This window comes from Ictidomys tridecemlineatus, chromosome 14 (assembly GCF_052094955.1).
Source record: "Ictidomys tridecemlineatus isolate mIctTri1 chromosome 14, mIctTri1.hap1, whole genome shotgun sequence".
In the NCBI taxonomy this organism is placed as follows: domain Eukaryota; kingdom Metazoa; phylum Chordata; class Mammalia; order Rodentia; family Sciuridae; genus Ictidomys; species Ictidomys tridecemlineatus.
The window spans coordinates 54291631-54305492 of NC_135490.1; positions in this window are offsets into that span (position 1 = coordinate 54291631).

The following is a 13862-nucleotide window of genomic DNA, read 5'->3' on the forward strand; positions in this document are numbered from 1 at the left end:
TCCTAAGAATTATTGTGTTTCTATGGAAGAAAACCAAGGCACCCTGCAGAAGAAGGTTCTGAATATGAAGAAGAGCTGGATCTCAGAGGATGAAGTGGAGGCCTTGCAGGGTAATAATCTGACTGTGGGAGCCTGCACCATCATTCAGACTGCCCCTTCTCCTCCACATCTGTGCATCTCCCAAGCCTGCTCCAGATGATGCTGTGGGTACCCACCCACTGTACAAGCAGTCTTCCAGTCTTCTACTGCCTCCCAGAGCAACTCTGGCCCTTGCTCTAATGTGCATCATGGATCTAGGGATCTGCCATCCAGTGGCATGACATCGGCCCCATGACTTTCATGTGGTAGGCACAGTGGGTGAAGGGACCAAGAGCATCTCTCTAACATTCCAGCAGCAGAGCAGTTACTCACCATCCCAAAATAGTCTGCCAGGTATAAATTTTCATTAATAAAATATTTTTCTAATTTGGTAATCAAGGTGGCTTTTGGAAATATTTTGCCTTCACAAATTTGACCTCAACATGATCACTTCTACAAAGCCCAAGTATCAGAAGAATCACCTATCATGAGCTGAACATTACTTTGTCTCCAAAAGACAAGTGGAGAATATTACTGATGACAGAAAGCATTCTGAATCCAAGGCCTGGCAGGGCCACTATAGGTACCTGACTGACCTCAGAGAAGATGTGGGGCTTCTTATGCTCTTAAAAAATTCAAGGAAGTGAATGGAATCTGCAGGAAGGGGTGGGGCTGGTGGCAGCATGCCCTTAAATGAGGGAATGGCTCCCTCTCCTCAGAAGCCCAGGGGCAGCGGTTCAGGCTGTCGCCTTGTAGGAAGATGCCCCTAGATGTAAGGTAGAATCCAAGACCCGGAGGTGTCGCTGGAGGGGTGTGGCAGGATCTGAGTTGCCATGAGGTTGGGCTTTCAGCAGCACCCGCACCACTCTTCCATGTCCTAGTAACCACTAAATGTCTTTCGTATCTCTCTTGATGCCCCTGAGGAGAGGGCTGGCAACACATATGCATTTGGTGCCCAAAACAGCGCCCTGGCCTGGCATCAGGAGCTTTTGGAACTAGCAGCCAAGACTGAAGATCACTGTGGGATCAGGCTGCAGTCCCACAGTTGGCATATGGTAGCCCCCATGGGGCCACACACCTGTGAGGAAGTGGAGAGTCCCCAGTAACTAAGAAGTGCAGGCCATCAGTGAACAGTGGGCCTAGCCTTTTGCCCTGGGGACTTTCTCTTCACCAACCATTCTTCCCCACCAGATTCCTGCAAGCCCTTTCCTGTCCCCTGTTCTAGCCATTCCTCCAAAGAACTGGACTCAATGTGCATTTGGGCAATGGAAGTTGGCGGTGTCCTAGCCCAGCTGCCTCCATCTCTTCACTCCTCTCTAGAATAGATCCCCCACCACCACCACCAAGTGCTCTGAAAGGGCACTTTCCTCAACAAGCGCTGTCTCGGACCAACAGGCCCTCTCAGCTATTGCCCGCCCATTGGCCCGACCTGCCATCCTCCAGCTCCTAGGCAGGATCACCCTGCTGCCCCAGCATCTACCACTTCCACAAGAAACCTGTAATTTTATGCATTGCTCATCTGGCTGCTACAGAGGCCCTCTCCTGCAAGCGGTGCACTTTTCTATGTGGATCCTCCCGCCACCCTCCTATTGGGGACCACAGGGAAAAGCATGAACTGTCCACTGGTAACAAGCGAAGGTTCTGACCCTCCAGAACCTCAGGAACCTCCTCCCAAGCCTAGACCTTTTGTCCTGCCTTCACCACTGAAGCAGGTCCATCATGCTGTGCAGCTCAGGATGCTGGGTCACATACCTCTGTTTTCCTTGGGAAAGCAAAGAGGTGAGGGCCCAAGAAAACCAGAGGAACTGATGGCAGCAACAGTGGAAGTGGCTGTGGTGGCACAGGACAGAAACTTGCAAGAGGAGGAGGAGAATTGAAGAAGAGGAAGAAAACAACAAATAGAAATGCAGGACAATTTGGAAATGGTGTCCCTAGCAATGGAGGAGTAGCACCCTCCAAGCCTCTAGAGACTCAGGAGTGTCTTGCTGTGTGGAGCCTACTCCTGGATCTGAAGAAAGAAACACTATACAAGAGAGGGACCAGGTGCCTCCAGTGAACTTCTGCTGAGGGCCATTGCCAAGTAGGAATGATGCATCGAAACTTCCTTGCCAGCATACCCCATGTTAAATGGACTTGCCTTGGAAATTTGCTGTGACCTTGCATGTGTGTTTGAGAAAGGTGACCCTGCTCAATGACCAGGGTGGATCCAGGATTAGGGTGTATCCTGCAGGTTTTAGGAAGTATCCGGGTTTAAGATAATTTGGGTTAAGGGCGTTCCTGGTTTAAGACAATAGGGGTTTTAGGGAAGTTGGAGGTTGAAGATTATTGCTGCTGGGATTAGGGTGTTCCTGCTGCTTGTTCCCGTTGAGTTCTCGTGAGATTCAAATGGGATTTGGAAAAAAGCTTCCTGGAATAGGTGAATTGTGCGGGCAGATTTTAGATTTCCCCAGAACATGTTTGTAGAGGCCGGTGTGAGTTTGGGAATAAAGAATTGCTGTTTGAATCTACAAAGCTGTGAGTGGCTCATGATTCAGTGCCAAGCCGAGACTTTGGCAAACTTCTCTGACAGCCATGCTGCCCCAGGTAGCACAGCCCTGTTGCAGGTGTGCTGACTTTGGTGCAGCCTGACGCAGAGGCAGCAGTTCTCCCTGAGCAGCCCCAGTCTGCTCCGTGCCTCCAGAGAAGTGGGTAAAGTAAGGGTTGGATGAAGACCTTCTGCCCTGTTCTCTAGGCTCCCAGGAATCTGGAGAAGGGTGGAGGGGAAAGTCTTCAACTAACCCATTAGTGAGATATCTTCCACTCATTGCTGCTAGCAGGAAGCCTCCCAATAGAAACAGGCCCCCATAAATGACCCTGTAGCTACCACTTCCAGTGGCATTGAGGTGAGCTGCCACCTCAATGTTCCTATGGAGGAAGACTTAGGACCCTGCAGCAGAAGTTTCGGTTCTCCAAAAAGAGCAGTATCATGGAGGATGACATGGAGGCCTTGGTGGGTAAGACAGACTGCAATGGCCTACACCACCACTCTGAATTCTTTCTCCCCACTTGTGGCCCCTGCAGGGACTTTAGATCCATGGCTCCACCCACTGATGCCTCCCAGGTCCCAACTATTCTTGCCACCACCAATGGGCAAACCAGGCTTCTTCTCCTGATCCTGTCAGCCTACCTTCCCTCAAACCAATTATTGAGGAGGAGGTTGTCTTTGTCTTCTCCTGCTACCCTCTTGATCTCTTGAGGCCCAGTCCCAGTGTGGGTGTCCTTGCTGGTGAGTATCAACACTCTACTCACTTGGCAAGAGCTGCCACACACCGCATTTCCCTCCTCCCCATACCTCATATCCTGGAGCCTTTCCCTTCAACCTGCCTCCTGAGAATGAAATCCCCAACCATCAAGTGTGTGGATTTTTCTCCTTCTATTTTTTCATTCCCAGATCTTCTTTAATCTCTTCCACCAGCAAACCTGTTAGCATTGGCCAGCCTTCAAACTCTGGCAAGGAAATCTGTCACCTCTAGAGCCAAAGCATCTGTACACCTGATGCAGCAGCCAACTGTCCATCTGAGATCCCTGACATGGACACTATACCCTCTTCTATGGCAGTGATTGTAATAATTGTCCCAGGCTTAAATAAGCAGCTCTTGCTATGCCCCCAGGTTCATAATCCTATGCATCATAGGCAGGTGGAAAATGGACCATTCTCTACCAGACCACCTACTTTTAGGGTCTCCTTTCCCAGCTCCTATGGAAAGTATAAAGTATACTCCTTTGTTCCACACATCACTCTTAAACCCACATCTTAAAACCATCATGAGGAACTAAGGAGAGCCTCTCTACAACACCCCTCTCTGCTCATGTTATTCCAAGTTATGGATCATGCATTGGACGCATTCCTAGATGACAGAGACTCTATATGATCAACATAAGTCTGTCATTGATGGTGCTATGGATTCCACCCATCTATCCAAGGCTGTCATCTTCCAGTCCCTTCTTGTCTCCCAGAACAACTACAGCCCATTCAACAGGTTGCTCGCTGGTTATGGAACCTCCCACCCAGTGGCAGCATTGCCTCTCTCCCTTCATCTACAAGTTGACATGTACAGCTGGTACAGGGACCCAGCTCTACTCTCCAGCATCCTAGTAGTGCTGAAACCACCCATCAGCTCCCCCCCCAGCACACACACACATTATACATACTAAGGATTACAACTAGGGCTGTTGGTGGCAGTGACTGACTGCACAACTCTTTCTCTTTGGGCAACACAGAAGCCCAGCCCCTGCTGTGGGCAAAAGATTTCTTGCAGGTAACAGCTGAGTGACAGCAAAATGCAGCCAGGACCTGTGGGTACCACATCACTGGAAGCCATTTTGCATACTAGCCCACAACCTGACAACCCAGGTGTTATGCACATGGGCATAGCTAATAGGTCGGACTTGGGACATGCCAGCAAGATGACAAGCTCCAGAGAAAGCCCTTCAATCTTTGCTAGCACAATTCCTGGCCCAGTGGGGTTCATGGGAACTGGGACTCATAAAAGGTGGAGGGAACTATGGGTTTAGCATAACCACATCAGCATCTAGGTCCGATTCTGGACCCCACTTGCAACCAGGGTGGATCTAAGGCAGACCAGTGTGAAGCACAGAGAACTTTGTGGATACTCAGATTGACCCTCCTGGCTTGTCAGCTACCTTGGCTGATGGAAGCTCTGGTCCATTTTCCCTGGCCTTGTACCTGGTTAGGGTGTCCTCTGCTAGTGACAGGGGCTTCCTTTTCCTCACCTGTTTGCCTCAGTAGCCATCCCCTTTCCCCAGTGATGTGCATACAATCCTCTTTTTCTAGTTCATCTGTCTCTGTTCATGCAACTTTCTAGTTCTTTGACTAAATGGTGGAGAAAGAAGTGGCATGTGTGGGTGGCAATATGTGGACCCCGAAATTGCACAAGAATCTGGTCCCAGGGAAAAGTAAATGTAGCAGCCACCTTTATGGAAGTCTGTGGGAAGACACTAGAGGAATGCCAACTAACAAACACAATGTCTGTATTCTTAAGTGATATCCTTTGGTCCAAACTGTACTGTCCCTAATTTTTTAAAGACACAGTAAACAGATATATAATTTGTTGATGGGATTGCTAATTAGTGCATCTTTTCTGGAAGAAGTATAGAGCTTCCTAAAAAAACTAGGAAGGAACAACCATATCAACCAGCTCTCCCACTCTGATGTATAACCAAAGGAACTAAAATCAGCATACTGCAGGGTTCAAGCACAACATATTTATAGGACTACTACCATTAGTGAGCTATGGAACCAACCTAGGTGCCTGTGAACAAATCAATTGATAAGGAAAATATGATATATGTGTGTGTATATATATATATATATATATATATATATATACACACACACACACACACACACACACACACACACACACACTCACACACACTTTATACATGCTATGGATTATTACTCAGCCATAAATAAGAATGAAACTATGGCATTTTCAGGAAATGGTTGGAACTAGAGGTCATCTTGCTAAGTGAAAAAAGTTGAACCAAAAGTTGGTTCACAAGCTGAACCAAAGTAAGGAGAAAAGAGAAGAAAAGAAAAATTGTGTGTTGGAGAGTGTTCCATGAAAATAGAAGAGACATCAGTGAAACAGAGGATGAGGATTGAGGGGAGGGAAGAGGAATGAGAGAAGAACAGTGGAATGATTCTGACCAAACTTACTATGTACACATATTAATACTCCACAGTGAATATCACTTTCATTCAAATCCACAAGGTACTAAAAATGATAAATAAACCAAAGAAACATCAATAAAATACAGGAAAGGGATCATAGGAGAGAAGGAGTATAAGAAAAGAAAAATACTGTGAACTGAATTGGCTCAAGTTATATTCCATGGTTGTACAGTTATATCAAGTAAACAATTCCTCATGCTCCTTCCTGTGGCCTGCCCTCCATCTTTGTCCAACGCAACACCTCCACATCCCCAGGGTGCTGTGCATCTGATTTCCATGACTACAGATGTGTCAATACTTTTAAAAATGTATGAAAATGAGTATAAACAAAGTGGTCTTTTTGTCTTCCTTCAACAATCATAATTTTGAGAGGAAGACCATGTTTTTGTTTGTGTCAGTGACCCTTGCGTGTGTTTTTCTGTGTAGTATTCCATTGTAGGAGTGTACCAAGGCAAGTTGATCAGAGCTATTCGTGGATATCTATGTTGTGATTTTCAGTTAGTAAATGTAAAGCAAGTGTGAATGTCTCTTGAAAGATATTATAAGAATATACAAAGGAATACAAGCCTATGTCATAAGCTAGAAGTAGGTTTTAATTTTAAGTGGCTGGATTTTCTGCTCTCAGAGGGATTGTACCAAGCCACTAATGGTGCAGAAGTGTTTTATTTCCTACACTTTCTCACCAATGTTTTGTACAGTCAGACATTTAAGATTTAGCCCTGTTGAACAGCTATGCTATTGTGTCCTCTTGTAGTCTCAAATTTTATTATGATAATAATTTGATTATGATAAGTAAGTTTTCATGTGATTATTTGATGTGTGTATGACTTTCTTAATGATATCTCTTTTCAAAGTATTTTGCCATTGCTTTCTATTTTATTTTAATTTTCTAACATTTGGGCTTGGATTGTTTCATATGGTATAGAACATTTTTATATGATTTGCAAACATTTCTATCAATCTCTGTCCTGCTCTTTCATTCATATAGAGATATCTTCAAATATCTCTTTGTCTGTCCTCTACACAGGTGGCTGGGGGAGAGGCATGAGGGTCTCAGGGGAAAAGCATGCAGAAGAATCTGGATGATGCTGAAGAAAGGAGCCAGGCAGGCTGAGCAAGTTTAGGGCTGGCTAGTTTGAATTAGGAATGCAGACGATGACTGCAAGTCTGAGTCCAGTTATCTGGCACCTGCATGATGTGACCAGGGCAAAAGAATCGTGTCTTGAAGGTAATAGCCCTAGAGGCATGGTTGAGATGGAGGTTTTGGACTATATTTTGGTCAGCTTTTTCATTGCTATGACCAAAAGACCTGACAAAAACAATTTTAGAGAAGGAAAAGTTTATTTGGGTCTCACAGTTTCAGAGGTCTCAGTCCATAGAGGGCCCCGACTTCACTGGTCTGTGCCCTAGGTAAGGCAGAATACCATGGTGAAAGAGGTGTCATGGAGGAGAGTGGCTCAAGACCTGGCCACCAGGAAGCAGAGATAGGCTAAGCTCAGCTCAAAGAATATGTACCCCCCAGGTGTGCCCCAGTGACCCACCTCATCCAGCTGCAACTACTGCCTACATTACCCCCTTACCTCTTCCCAGTGGACTATTGCATGATTAGGTTGAAGCTCTTATAACCTAGTCATTTCACCTCTCAACTTTCTTGTATTGTCTTACACCTGAGCCTTTCATGTCTAAACCCAACAGATTCCTTGGTGTGCCTATGAAAGGCACACTACAGGCAAGTAGAAGCTTTACCACCTCAAGAAATTGGCTAGTCTTTGGAGGGGCAGATTCTCTAAGAGCCCAGATGTCAAAATATCAGGAAGAAACCTGGCTAATCCAGGCTTCTCTCCTGTGCCTGTCCCTAATGTCACTTTCCTGCCTGGTCTCCCAGAAGCTGCTCTCTCCAATGTGCATGAACCCCACCCTCAACTCACCCATAAAACACTGACTTCTGCCAGCTCCTTGTCTGGATTCGCCTTTTCTAGTCCTGGAGCCTCCTGGCATTTTGGTTCACCCTACATGGATCCCGGAGCTGTGGCGCCTTCTGTAAACTCCCACACACCTCAGATAGGGGACCCAGACTCAGCTGCCTCTCTGCATGAACACTCAGAGCAGTCTCCATGTCTTTGCTGTAGCTCAGGGAGCACTGGAAGCAGCACTCAGCCAAACTACCAGCCTCAAGATGCCACAGTCACCTCTGCCTTGGGGACCCTCCTTGGCTGTTTCTAGGGACAAACATTTCAGTCTAGCGTCTGCCTTTCCCCTCAGGTCCCACCCTTCCATTCTGCTGACCCTCTCCCCACATCGTCTGAGTGTCTCCTTGACTTCTGGAACAATCAGGATCTGGGCCCATCTTATTCTTTCCCTTCCTTGGCCCTAAAATCAGCCCTCTGTTCAAGAAGCCTGTTTGCTTTTTGTAGAAAATAGCATTTAGAATCCAAGATGTGGGGTGGAGGTTGCAGATGTGCTCACTGATATTGGAGTATTAATGCTTGAACCTGCTCAGTGGAAAGAGCCAGAGAATACATATAAAATACACAGTTATGTGGTATATAATTATATATAGCAATGTAGCATTCTAACATATGCAACAATACAGAATTGTAACAATTTTAGCATGTTTATGTATATTAGATGTTTTGTGAATTTTTATTATTTATTTATTTATATGTGGTGCTGAGGCCCAAACCCAGTATCTCACACATGCTAGGCGAGCTCTCTACCACTGAGCCACAATCCCAGCCACTATTTTGTGAATTATTAAAATATAGTTCTACATGTTTATATTTATATAGTCATCTACACAGACACTGGGAAAGTTTTCCATTCTGGTCAAACCATTCAAGATGCATCCCAGCTTTCTAATTTTCTGAACACACAGCTCCCTTATCCAAGGGCGAGTACCCTGGCTTCCATTGTTCTCACTGGGCTCTCTCTCATGCACCACCTCTCCCAGGATCCTGCCTGGGTCCCATCTCTGCCACCCTTCCTGCTCAGGTGCTCTCACCCTGCTGGAGCGCCCATGATCTGCCCCATGTGGCTGAGCTCCTGCCTGGACCTTGCTGTGAGCCATCTCACAGTTTTAGGACTTGAGTGTCCAAAAGGGAAGGCAAGAGAATGAGGTAGAGGAAGAGGAGTTCTGTTCCATATTCCTCATGTCATTACTGTGATGTGGCTTATTTATTTCATGACTTTTTTATTGTCTGTCTCTCTCAACTAGAACATAAACTCTGCAAAACCAGTCACTTCTTCCTGCCGTTCCTGAGAATTCTCTTACCAGGAGAGCTGATGGCCAATATCTGTTTCTCCTAAGATCTACACATAGAAGATGAAAGTAAATTAAGGCACTTCTTTTTCTTTGAATTAGTGAGATTTAAGTCTCTATGATTAAGCAGATAGCAATCAGTTTGATTTCACATTTCACTCAAATAGGCTGTTTTTGACTTGCAAAAAGCTAACACTATTATATTGCAACTTTGGAGTTACTGCCACCACAATAAAAAATGCTTGTGTTTCTTGGTATTTAATGATAATAATGTGCCACTCAAAAATTTAAGAGTATCTTACCTATAATATCCCCCAAAAGATTACTCAGTCATATAGATTCAGTCAATATAATATTCAGTCAATATAATATTAAGCCAACTGAAGATTTATTATTTTTACAATTATGATATACAATTTATTTTTTTCTCATCCATGAAACATACATATTGCCATTTTGACAGGATTGTACCAAAGAAAAACTGGTATAAATAGAAAATTTTTTTTCTACCTGTCAGGGAGATGAGTCACATAATTCATTATGTAGAAGATGTTGGTTTGTTTATTTTCCCATTTATGGTGTGTTTGCTTTCAGAGGGAAAAGCTTTTGACTTGGAGACATTCAGCATGCAGCAGCATGTCTCATGTGATATGCCAGTTGCTAAGGTAACTGCATTTTCCTGAAAATACCAAGCTTAACAGGAGCCTGAATCATCAGTGGGCAATTTTCTGCTATTACATTCACTGAAATTTTCTTTAGCCTTCAAACAAACACAAAATGTTCAGGTAATTCTGGATCCTTTCTTTGACCCTCCTTCTCTGTTTTTTTGACATTCAAAAACACAAACACAGTATCGTCTATTAAACAAGAGACCTATAATGACCTAAGGAATTGTAAAACATAAAACATCAGGTTCTACTAATTAATAATACATGATAATTTAATCTGGATTGGACAGATCTCTGAATAAGAATTTGCTAAGCAAAGAAGCAGAAGAAATTGAGTTGCAGGGCACCTAAGAAGTTAAACTATTAATTTCAACTTTAAACTACTTTGCAAGCATATCTATCTCCAATAATCTGTGAACTTTTTTTTTTGAAAGAGAACTTTAAAACATGGAATCTTTACTTCAGAACATCTTATTAAAAATAGTATAACACTGTGTTCCTACTGTGCATATGTATTATATTCATTGAAAGTAATTAATATGAAAATCTATTTCCCAAGTAGTTCACATATTTCCTGATTTAGACTCTTCATTCCACCAATTAGCAATTTTTTTTAAAAAATATGACTATTATTGAACAAAGCAACTTAATAAACCACATGAAATTTTACAGGTTTGGTGACACTTCATGAAATTCATGTAATCACACATCAATGATTGTTTTCTTCTGGATAAAAGTCTATTTTAAAATTCTAAATGTATTTTTCTCTTCTGTTTTTTTTTAATTTCCTAAATATTTTTCATCACAAAATTCAACTTCACTTTGAAATGGCAGATACATATTTTCTGAATCAACTTATTTTAGGAGATGGCAATCACATTTTATAAAGGAAATATTACTTAGAGACACACTCAAAACTGATATAATGACATAGAAAACCAAGTCAGAGATTCACAGTATCTGTAGGGCCAGCCTCTGCTCCTCTCTGCAGTGAGCCCAGGGACTACCTGGCAAAAATCATTTTTCTTCAATGCACTGAGGTTTATGATAATGTCTATATTTTAGGGTTCCAAGAAATTCAATCGAACAAACTCTACAAGGAAATCAACATAGTGCTTAACTTATAATGTATTGACGGCTATTATTTCTGTTGTCATTATTAAATACACTAGAATGCTAAGCTGATTTAAAAATCCTTTGGTGAGTTCCAGATAATATGGTGGATGTAGTCTTTGGAACTAGGACACTGTGGATCTCACCGAAAGCTCTTTTAGCTTTCTAGGGATGCAGACTTCACCTGGGAGTACTCCCCAGGTATCTGTTTTTGAAAGCTTGATACCAGGGTTATAAGGAAACACAGGCTCTGACTAGTGAGGTTTGAGGGTGAGGCTTGACCTTCCCATGATTGACAAGACTTCCCAGTCTAAGTCAGCTTATGAAAACTCCCACGTTGTGGTCAACAGGGGGACACTGGAACAGAGGTTGACATTTTCTTGATGACTCAGGCTGTTCCTGTGACCCTTGTGTGCAGTGCTGCCATCCAGCCTGCCCGGGGGATTTCTGAAATGCCTGGGGCCAGTTTGCTGTGGACAGCTGTGGTTTTCTGTTCTGTGTTTTCTTGGACTCCTTCCTCACAGTCAGCTGTCACTTCTGTGCCTTTAGCAGCTTTGACCTTGTCTCTGAGTCATGTAGAAAGAAACCAGGTTCCCAAGGGGGAAGAAAGGCTCAAGCCAGAAGAACCAGTGACAGTAAGTTATCACCCAGAGTTCAACCAGCTGGACCTAGGAGAACCACTCGGCTCCTCCTGTGGATTTTGTGCTTGGAGGTTGGAGGGTGCTCCAACTCTATCAACACTAAATGAGACAGCTCACAACATAGTCGGGGGCCCTGGTGATGTGGATGTAAATGCTCTTCTAGTCCTGAGGAGCATTTCACTTGGTAGGATTCTGGGGTGCCTGTCTGGTCACTCTCAGAGCCTGAAATAGGGGTGAGTCATATGTGTTGTGTATCAGTTCATCTGGTGACTCAGACCTGCTCTCTAGAGCGACTTTTCACCTGCTTTTCTTCAGATAGCAATTTGTTTTTTCTTTGCACTGGGGATTGACCCAGGGTCTCCTGCATGCTAGGCCAGCGCTCCATGGCTGAGCTAGTCCATGCCTTCAGGTAGTAATTTAATGGGTATTTCAATTGCACACAAGGTCTCTGCATCTTGGCTTATGCTATGCAGTCTGATGCAGGAATTAATTAATATAAACTTCCTTTTAAACTTCTCCTGATAAAGGGAACGTATGGTTTATTGATTAGACTACTTGTCACTTGAAAATACCGCACACTAAGTTCAGTTGCCTCTCAACACTGGAAAGCTTTTTCTGTTCAGATGTGCAGCAGTTTTCTTCTGAGTTTTCTTTCCCCCCTTTTTTTTGTCAACACTACCCCTAATTTATCTGTATTACTCAGATTATTATTTATATTATCACATTATTTTTGATAAAAAAGATATCATTTAGTTCACTTAATATTTTATTTATTTCAATATCTTCAGAGCCTAGTTACTTAATTCAACCTACACCCATTATGTTTTCTTGTCAGTCCTTTGGCAGATTAGAGGCTAGCAGAATGCATGGCACCTGGAGTTGTTCATTATATGTTTGGCGGAGACCATGAGAATGAGGGTATCTGGCCCAGTGCTGAAGAACTTGAGGTTCTTTCATTGCTGTTGTGATTTTTGCTAGTCCATCAGCTTATTCACTTATATTTTGTAGTTGGTTTGAAGTTTTCCAGGAAAATATGGCTACAACTTTCCCCTGACTACTAAGTCATGACAAGGTCATCATCTGCTTCTGAACAGTTCTACATGGAGGGCAAATTACTATTGTCTCTGGCACCAGGAGATGACTATGTAGTGTTCCCCGACACTTATGCTAGTGCGTCACATGCTCAGGATACCTTTTCTGAGATAACCACATTATTTCTCCAACTATGAAAACCTCTGTTCTGAAGATATTCCTGGTGGCGTTCACAGCATGTTGATTATGTAACTTGAACTTTGAATTGTGAAACTGCTCTATTTCAAGTAATGGAAGTCCTCAGTGTTTTCCTCACTTATTCATCAGAGAAATGACTGGAAAAAATGTGTAGATTTAGAGAATGATAGATATTAAAATGAACTCTCCCTGTTGCTTGCTAGTTCACATCATGGATCAAAATTTAAGATCCATATCTGGGTCTATTCTAACACATTGGTGGCATCTTCTTCCCAACTATGTTGCTTAAAAACACTCTTGTTAGATGATCACTAGGAACAGTGCTAAGAAAACACATACAAATACCATGTCTATATATCAAGAGGGTGTGTGAGCATGAGGCAGAGTACGGTCAATGACAGAGATCCTGGGAGCCAGGAAGGCAGTGGAAAGAGGCTTAATTCAGATATTTAGCAATGGAGAATTTTATGCAGTTCCTAGTGCAGGCTGGAAGACATATCCCATATCTTGACCCCTGGAACCTGTGAATTTGACCTTAAGTGACTAAGAAAAAGAGGTCCTATTAAATACAATGCAATGTGATTAAATTAAATGTACGTTAAACTAACGGTGCACGTGGTTGGGTAAAGAACCCCGAGATGGGGTGATTATTCTGGATTACATGGGTGGAACCCATATAGTCACTAGTGTCCTTAAAAAAGAGAGACAGAGGGAGGTTTCAAACATTAGAGGGGCCATGAGGACAGCGCAGAGGGAGCCTTGAAGACACTGGCCTTGGAGGTTGGAGAGCCGAGGCCACCAACTAAAGAACACCACAGCCTGCAGAACTGGGAGAGGCAGGAGTTGGACTCTCCCCCAGAGCTCTAGAGGGAGCACAGCTCTGCCCGCACGTTGATTCTGCCCAGCCATACTGATGGCAGAGTCTGGCCTCCAGACCTGGGATAGAACAGCCTTCTGTCACCACCGTGCTTGTGACAATGTGTTATAGCAGTGCCATCAAGAAAATAAAAGGCACAGATACGTCTTCATGGTCTGTATGACTCTGAAAAGTAGTGGAGGTAGTCACACCCACTAACCTCCTCCTGCGATGCAGACACTGTGTACATTGTGTCTTCTCACATCCATCATTTCTGCCT